Source organism: Diceros bicornis, chromosome 5, assembly GCF_020826845.1.
Source record: "Diceros bicornis minor isolate mBicDic1 chromosome 5, mDicBic1.mat.cur, whole genome shotgun sequence".
Taxonomy (NCBI): domain Eukaryota; kingdom Metazoa; phylum Chordata; class Mammalia; order Perissodactyla; family Rhinocerotidae; genus Diceros; species Diceros bicornis.
Window position 1 is genome coordinate 20,877,471 of NC_080744.1, and position 9,523 is coordinate 20,886,993.

The window sequence follows — 9,523 nt, forward strand, 5'->3', positions numbered from 1 at the left end:
AACAAACAAAAACACAAGAAGATATCACCTCACATCCATTAGGATGGCTATTATTAAAAATACAAAAGATAACAAGTATTGGTGAGGATGTGGAGAAATTGGAACCCTTCTACTTTGTTGATGGGAATGTAGAACGGTACAGCTGCTATGAAAAACAGTTATGGAGGTTCCTCAAAAAATTAAAAATAAAACTACCATAAGATCCAGCAATCCCACTTCTGGTTATGTAATCAAAAAAAATTTGAAATCAGAATCATGAAGAGATATCTGCACTCCTCTGTTCATAGCAAGATTATTTGCAATAGCCAAAATATGGATGGATACAGAAAATGTGATATATATACATATGCATACAATGGAAAATTATTCAACCTTAAAAAAGAAGAAAATTCTTCCATTTGTGACAGCATGGTCTTTGAGATCATCAGTGGTCTTTGAGAATTTCACTTCATATTTTACACACATTAGTACCAAACTTTTTATTAGAGTCAGAGTGGGGAAAATATGAGTACAGCACTCTAAATATGCATTCATCCCTTCAGGACGAACCTGGAAGACATTTGCTAAGTGAAATAAGCCAGACACAGAAAGACAAATACTGCATGATCTCACTTACATGTAGAATTTAAAATAGTCAAACTCATGCAAGTAGAGAGTAGAATAATGGTTGCCAGAGGTGGGAGGATGAGGATGGGGAGATGTTGGTCAAAGGGTCCAAAGTTTCAGTTACGCAAGATTAATAGGTTCTGAAGATTTAATGTACAGCATGGTGAATATAGTTAACACTATAATGTGTTCTTGAAATTTGCTAAGAAGGTTGGTCTTAAATATTCTCAACACAAAAAAGAAAAGAAAAGAAAAGGGTAACTAAGTGAGGTGATGGATATATTAATTAGCTTGATCATGGTGATCATTTCACAATATTTACATATATCCAATCATCAAGTTGTACACCTTAAATCTATACAATTCCTATTTGTCAATTATACCACAAAATAACTGAAAAAATTTTAAATGATCACTCAAACTTGTTATGTTTAAATTTTGAGGAATTTGAAAGATTATATTTGATGCAAATAATGAAGTGTATATGAATGTCCGATGACAGCATTCTTTATCAAAAAGTCACTTGCTCATGAGTCATCTTTTGTGAAGCAGTGCTTGAACAACACTCGTACATCCTAATGCAACTACCTGGCTCCAAAAGATTTTGTGATTTGCAAAATCAAAGTATAATTGCAACTAATAATATTTAAGATAGCATTTTAGAACAAGTGAAGATAGTTCCAAAGGAGACGATTTTAAAAGATTTTAAGCAGTGATAGTATTATTAGAATCAGCATAGAAACTTGCAGGTTATGATATTGAAGAAGATAATATTTACTTGGATATGTTCCATCATGTTTGTTGGTTTTTTGTAAAAGTATAATTGATTTAGAAATAAAATCGATAGCATACACCAAACTAGCAGCTAACAGTGTTGCTGAGTTGGCCTCTTTTGTCAGACTTGCTTATTAAACAGACAAGAAATAGCTAAACTTAGCACATAACATATTTGCATGTGAATTGTATTTCTAAAATTCTTAAAAATGATTTATTTTAGATACTTTAAGAATCATTCTCTTTAAAATTTACAAAATTCATTTGCATATCCAAGACGGTTAAAATCAGTAATGAAATGCTAAACTTGATCTATCTCGTAGATGAGTAATTAATTCCGTACCCTAGTATATTGAAGTCTAACTTAGATAATTTTTGTTATATTAAACTGAATGCATATTTTTAGTGAGGAAAAATATTCCTAATGGTACTTTGCTCCATATGCTGGTACAGTACAGAAAAAGACAATTTCAATCTCTATATAAATTATTCTTTAAAAATTTTTTCTTTAAAACAAGGCAGTGAAATAGCAGAGTAAGATAACTAAAAGAAAAATAGGCAAAATAAGCACGTTATTTTCCCTTTGCTCTTCAGTTAAAGGCTATGTTTATAATCCCATGGTTTTAGTCAACAACACACTTTACAGCTAAACCATTTGGGCAGTTCCATTAAATTCAGAAACAAAGGGAAAAAAAAATGTCCGGTGTGACTTCTATTTCTAAACATCATTCTGATTTATACCATTATTGTAAGAAACATAAATTGTATAGAAAAAATACAAATAACAAATAAACATATGAATATATAATCTCTGAGTTAAAAATTCAATTAAATAGTAATAAGATAGTTTAACTGATCAATTATCAAATATTTTATTAATGAGAATAATAATGTTGGCTAGAGGCTGTTCTTTTGTGACCAAGGAATTCCATCTCTAAGAATCTACAATGATAAGAAAGTAAAAACTGAGCCATAGAATTGTGAAAAAAGATGATCATAGAAAAGATATTAGTAAGAGACAAAATTGGAAATAGTAAATGTCTGACTATAGGTAAATAGAAGAATACACAGTGCATGTATACAAAGAATTCCATGAAGCTACCTAAAATTCTATTTTATAAGAATATTGAAGAATATCAAAAAATGCTCTCAATATATGTGACGTGCATAAAGGAGAAAGTAAAATTGCATAAATTGTATAATCCAACTTAGTAAAAATAAAGAAAAACAAAGAAATGCACGTCACATGTATACATACACAATCTTAGAAAGTCTGAAAGGATAGATGAGATAGATGATAGATCAGGTAGGTAGGTAGGTAGGTAGGTAGGTAGGTAGATAGATAGATAGATAGATAGACAGATAGACAGATACATAGAGATAGATAATAGATACATAGGTGATAGATAGATTGATAGGAAGGAAGGAAGGGAGGGAGGGAAGAAGGAAACTGGGAGAGGGAGGGAGGAAGAAGTTAGACAGAATTTCTTGGTAGAATTATGGGTAAATTTTATTTTCTTTTTAGCCTTCTAGGTTGAATATGTATTAGTTTTATTATTTTTAAAAAAGAACATATTGTAAATCTGTCGGACATGCATTTTATTACATAATTTATCACACTTTGTTTAAAAGAGTAACAGCTCTAATTCTAAAATTTAACAAATATTTTAATTGGGGGAAATACGGCCTCTTCTCCATTTTGTCCTTCTCTCATCCCTGGATGTACCTTTAGAACATAATCTATATAGGAACTAGCCAAGTATAACTATTACATAATGACATTGCTCTCGCATGCACTGATTCAAAAATAAAATCTAAGTTAATAAATTCTTGATAAAAATGACATTATTTCACAAAAAGGCACTACCGGAGATTGCTGGCTGATTAAACCTCCAGCAAGATCCATTTGTTTTCTAGTTCTCTCCTTATTGATTCTGTAGCGATAACTGCAATGCAGAATTACTGCTCGCACTGACCTCCGCACACGAAGCCCTGTTGCTTATTTATCAGAGCATTATGTTTCCTATTTTACTTTTCAATTTCCTGGATGTATCAAGAAAAATAAAACAAGTTAAAAAAAAACAAAACTGGCACCTGAGACTCCAATTTAGATCACCTCAAACTACAATGAAAATGTGAAAAGATTTTCCATGAAAACAATTTTACCATATCAGAAATTAAAATTACAAAAATGTATTCTGCTGTTAATTTTAAATGTTTTTCTTTTTACATTAGAATAATATCTAATATTTGGGTACATGTACCTCCTTTCCATGTTATTGATTTTCTATAATGAAGTTTGTAAGGGAAATGTTTCTAGCTGGAACAAATATGAATGGTAAATTCTGCATTACATTTTTTTTTTGTTTTTCAAAAAAATTTTGCTAATATACATTCTGAATCACAGTAACAAAATTCTGCTTCCAAGCATATGAAGATTCAATAGTGAAAAATATTTCCAAAAACATTTTGAAAGACATAATAGACTAACACTTCAGTATGTTAGAATACAATAGCAAGGTGACAAGTAGTAATAGTGTTTTCTGCTCCTTCTAGATATAGTCACAGATTAATTAGAGACAAAGACAAACTCAAGATACATTTTAAGTGTTATCAGTAGAGTGGTAGGAAATATAGACAACCTATCATTTTTTAAGGTGCTTTAGCCTAATTTTTTCTTTCATTTACTGTATAAATTTTGAAATATTTCGGAGGTAATTTGAAATTTTTAGATTAACCCCTAAACCAGTTTAGATAAATTTAGATTAATATATTTCTTAGATCTTTACAGTTTGAATTAGATTTTATAGATTTTATCATTTGTATTAATTCGTGTAGGATGGGCTAAGAAAACAAGTGGACCTAAATATGTAAGAGATCAGCACAATGAAAAGTTATTTCTCACTTCTGTAGTCCATGGAATTTCCAACTTTAAAGGGTATGGGAAGTGTCTCCTCCCCCAAATCATTTGAGAATCAAAATCGAGGACAACTTCTCTAACTTCAGTGTGCCATTTCCAAGGTTGCCCTGGGGAACATATTCCTGGTCAGCCAGAATGGGAAATGAACGTGGAGGAGTATGTTGAGGAGATTGGGGGTGTGTGAGGGGCGGTTCATGTTTCATAGAAGAGAATACAGTTGCATGCACAAATCTATCTGAAAGAAAGCTGGATAATGTTGTCCAGGAAAAACAAGAATGTGTTTTTCAGAGGACTGCAAATAACTCAAGTTGGCCCCTCCACCCATATATATAATTTTTCCCACAGAGAATGTACTTACTCCTTCTCAAGTGAAGCAATCTAATGACCCTCCAGTTACAGAAGTCTGCTCAAAGTCTGTTAGGTTTGAGTTTGGTTCCTCATATTCTAATGACTTATGAATTGAAAGAGAAGTTATGGATACTGTCTCTCCATACTCAACTTTAGGGCAAGGGCAGGATTGTTGTACGAAAACTATTTAGGAAAAGGAAAAATGAGAAAAACACCACAGGCCCTAGTTCCTGGCAGGATAAAATCTTGCAAGGCAGGCACTGTGAAAAGCCCCTTCCCAGGGACCTGAAGAGAGTTTTTGATTATATCCGGAGTCTGCTCTCTGGGGGGATGGTCACTTCTTTGGCATATTAGGAGGCCCTAGGCTCTGCCCTTTGAGAAGTCCCTCTTTTTCAATTGTCTTCAATGGCCACATCTGAAGTGGGTAGGGTGGAGAATACCCTACTTAGAAACATCACAGTTCAGACAGCTATTTTCCTGCTGGTGAAATTCCTGGCATCCACTGGTTGTTTGATGATCACAGACTCTCTTTCTCTCATTGGGAGATGAGGGCTTCTTTTTAACTTTTTATTTTAATACCATATGAGACATACAGAAAAGTTGTAAGAATAATGCTAAAACCCCCATATCCATGTCACGGAAATTTCTGAATTGTTAATAATTTTATGGGCTTGTGGTTTCTAAGGCAATACAATTACATTAAAAATGTATATGCTTCTGATAAGTTCCATGTTCCAGCCATCTCCATGTTCCAGTAAATGCTGCCAAATTTTTTTCCTTGCTGTAGTTTTTGTCAGCCCTATTAAGTCGGCTTTTCTCTTTGTTCTTCCTCATCCTCCACACATGCTTCAATGCTTCTCTTTCTCTCCCGCCCTCTCTCTCTCGCTGATATCCATTTAAGGCCGTCTGAAATGGTAGGGGTGAATGAGAAGACGACTCCTTTTAAGCTGATTTTGGCACAAGCTGAAGCCCTTTGATTATACTGTCTTAATATGCCTTTGGTTCTCAGAGTCTTTTTCAGTCTTATCTTTTATTGTTCAGGGTTCAGAGCAGTTGCTTTTTCCAACCCTATGATGCTTTTAATCTGGCTTTCTCTATTCCCTTCAAATGTCTGTTTAAAACCAGCTAATTCTTGCCTGAGTTCAGCTCTTTCTCATACTACATAGCTCACTGCAGCAAATAGCAGTCACACATTTATTAACATTCTGGCTTTTTCTCAGCACTTTCCCTAAAGCTACAGGTCCAGTAGGCACTTCTTCTACTTTCCAGGTTACTGCAGGTGAGAGTTTTCAAAATGTTGGGCTGCTGCACAGCTCAAATATCCTCTTTGCCATTTGATGTATATATGTATACATCTACTACATGACCTCGATTTGATTTTTGTTGGTAGAGCAAAAATTTATAACACATTTTAGTTTTTTACAGCAGCACTCCATTTTGATATTATAATTTTTCTACTAGTTAGGGTAAGCTGGGCTATAGATAATGGACCTAAATATGTAATGATTCAAGGTAGTCTCATTCTCATGCAACTGTCTAGAGATGTTCCAAGTCAATGACCAAGAATGGGGGAAGGGTAGGGGCTGGCCCAGTGGCGCAGTGGTTAAGTTCAGCATGCTCCGCTTCAGCAGCCCGGGGCTCACAGGTTCAGATCCTGGGTGCAGACCTATACCATTCATCAAGCCATGCTGTGGCAGTGTCCCACATACAAAAATAGAGGAAGATTGGCACAGATGTTAGCTCAGGGCCACTCTTTCTCAAGCAAAAAAAAGGAAGATTGGCAACAGGTGTTAGCTCAGGGCCGAAAGAATGAGGGTGGGTTAAGGGCACTCTAGGAGTTTCTATTTAGAGCAAAAGGATGGGAAAAAAGCATGAAGAAGTGCTCATGGGTGATTTTTATAGGATGGGCCTGGAAATGTGCATCTCACTTTCTCTCACATTCCACCAAGAATACTTGGTTATGTTCACAGCAATCTGCAAAGGAAGTCAGCAATATGGTCTGAGTTTTGCACCCAGGAAGAAAAAGGGCAGCTGTGCAGACAGTGGTGTCCACCTCACTTCTGAATTTCTCAAAAGTGGTTGCCTAACTCATGAGGAGCCAAGTATATATGAAAAAATAAAAGTAGATAAGAGAGAAGTAAACGTAGAGTATGTTCAAAGGAGAGAGCTGCAGTAATCACTGAATTTATAGACATTTCATAATTTGCAGTTTATAAATTGAGAGAAAAACTTCTTCCTTCAGTTTCATGTTTTCAGAATGAATCTATATATTCCTCTGGTCACTGCCCTTTGCATATACATGTTTTTTATTTATTTATTATTTTTTGTTGTTAGTGGTGGTGTCATAACAGTTTATAACACTGTGAAATTTCAGTTGTACATTATTATTTGTCAGTCACCATATATATGTGCCCCTTTATCCTTTATGCCAACCCCCCAACCCCCTACCCCTCTGGTAACCACTAATCTGTTCTCTTTGTCCATGCATTTGTTTATCTTCCACAAATGAGTGAAATCATATGGTGTTTCTCTTTCTCTGACTGGCTTATCTCACTTAACATAAAACCCTCAAGTTCCATCCATGTTGTTGCAAATGGGATGATTTTGTCTTTTTTATGGCTGAGTAGTATTCCATTATATACATATATACCACATCTTTATCCATTCATCAGTAGATGGGCACTTGAGTTGCTTCCACATCTTGGCTATTGTGAATAATGCTGCAATAAACATAGGGGTGCATAAGTCTCTTTGAATTTTTGATTTCAAGTTCTTTGGATAGATACCCAGTAGTGGTATAGCTGGGTCATGTGATATTTTGATTTTTAGTTTTTTGAGAAATCTCTATACTGTTTTCCATAGTGACTGCACCAGTTTGCACTCCCACCAACAGTGTATGAGGGTTCCTTTTCCTCTATGCTTATACATGTTTTGATGATGGTGATGATGAAATTATAATTAGGCTGTGCGATTTTATATTTTGTTTTATAGAGTAATGTGCATTTGGCCCCCCAAAAAATAGAGCAGAAAATAGAGTAAATTTTCAAGTTTAAATAAAGCTCTAATTTCTGATCACTCTGTGACTTAGATATAATTATATCAGTCACAAGGCAAATATTACTTGCCTTTTTAAGAAAACCAATATCTTTTAATAGTAGGAAGGCTTTTCTGTGTCTACATAATTCATTTCCCTTAAGGTTGTCATGTTCGTTTTTCTGATATAATTCAAGATTTTGTCGGGGCAAGGGAGAAGAACACTGGACCGCAAAATAACTGCTCAATAACGTATTTTTAACACTGAACCTGCAGTATATCACATTACCTCTTTGTAGCCTATAAATCTGTAACAAAGGGATTTTAATATATCCTGAGTGTGGTCCAGGACAATAAACTATATTAGTGTGGGAACAGTATTACAGGTGTAAATAAAAACTAAAATAATGATTATATTTATTAAACATTGATTATGTAACAGAACTTATTTAATCTTCACAAAACATAAGGTAGATCCTGTCATTATGCCTGCTTTATGGATAAGAATATTGAACATCAATAGTCTCATTACTTACCCAAGATCCAAAAACAAAAAAATAAAATAATAAAGATATCTATAGAGAGAGAATATGAACACCCATCTGAGCCTAAAATTCAGTAAAAATTACCAGCATAATATATTGCCCTATAGTATAATAGCAAATGTTTTATAGCATTTAATCAGTGCTAACATGCTTCTAGGAGCTTTATATCTACTAACTCATTTAATACTCACAACTGAATGGGGCAGGTATTACTTTTATTATGGAAGAGGAAAATGAAGCATGGAAAGGGTACATAGATTGCTCACGTTCACACAGCTAGTGAGGAGGAGAGCTAAGATTCACATGCAGACTATTTAGCTCCAGGATCTGTGTATCTAACTACTTTATGCTGCGTCTCACATATGCTCAATTCCTACCAAGAAGAAAGTTTATTAGAAGAATAAGCAACCCACTGACATCACCCAGGACTAAATGTTGGCTTGCAACACCTGTTTGTTAAACTGATTATATCCTATTTCCTTTTGGTTAACTGATGGTTGCTGACTAAACACATAACATCATCATTCTGAAAAATACTTTTTATTTATCTGTTGATCTGCAAACTTCATATATATTCATGCCCTGAAGTTTATTTTGCTATAAATAATTAAAATTAATCAATTGTATAAATATGGCTTTCCTCTCTAGACACATTTTATTCTGTATTTCAAACCAGGCAAGACACAATGAGATTATGTTATTCACCCAGTATGACTTGAATGACAGAGCCATATGTCATATCCTCAAACCTATGATACTTTTCTATTTCTCTCACTTAACCAACATTGCAGTGTTATAAATAACTTCAAATTTAATGACAGCATGAGCATGTATACTTTGTTGAAAAACTGAAAATAAGTTATTTTCTACAATGAAAGTAAAGTCTTATTGTTAAAAGAAGAAACTTACGGAGAGTAATGTATTCTAAAAGAAATCTTTCAGCCCATCCCATCCTACCTAGTCACCATGACTTTGACATCAAAACAAAACAAACAGAAGATTAAAATGATGACAGTGAATGCATGCATTGTAGTTTGAAGGGCTTAAGCCAATTTTTCTTTACCTGGGTAATTTGATCTTCTACCAGTTTTTGTTTTAGAAGGTTATTTTACCATTTCTCCATACCATATGGTGCAAATGCAAGTATGACTATCAAACAGAATGTTGGCTTTGAGGGCTGAGTGGATTGCCCCTGTGTGGGGCCACATACGGAGCATCTGCTGCTTGGGTCTGGCCTCTAAAAGAGTAGCATTGCTACAATGTCAGGCCTGAATTCTGTAGATTACCAACCCCTCAC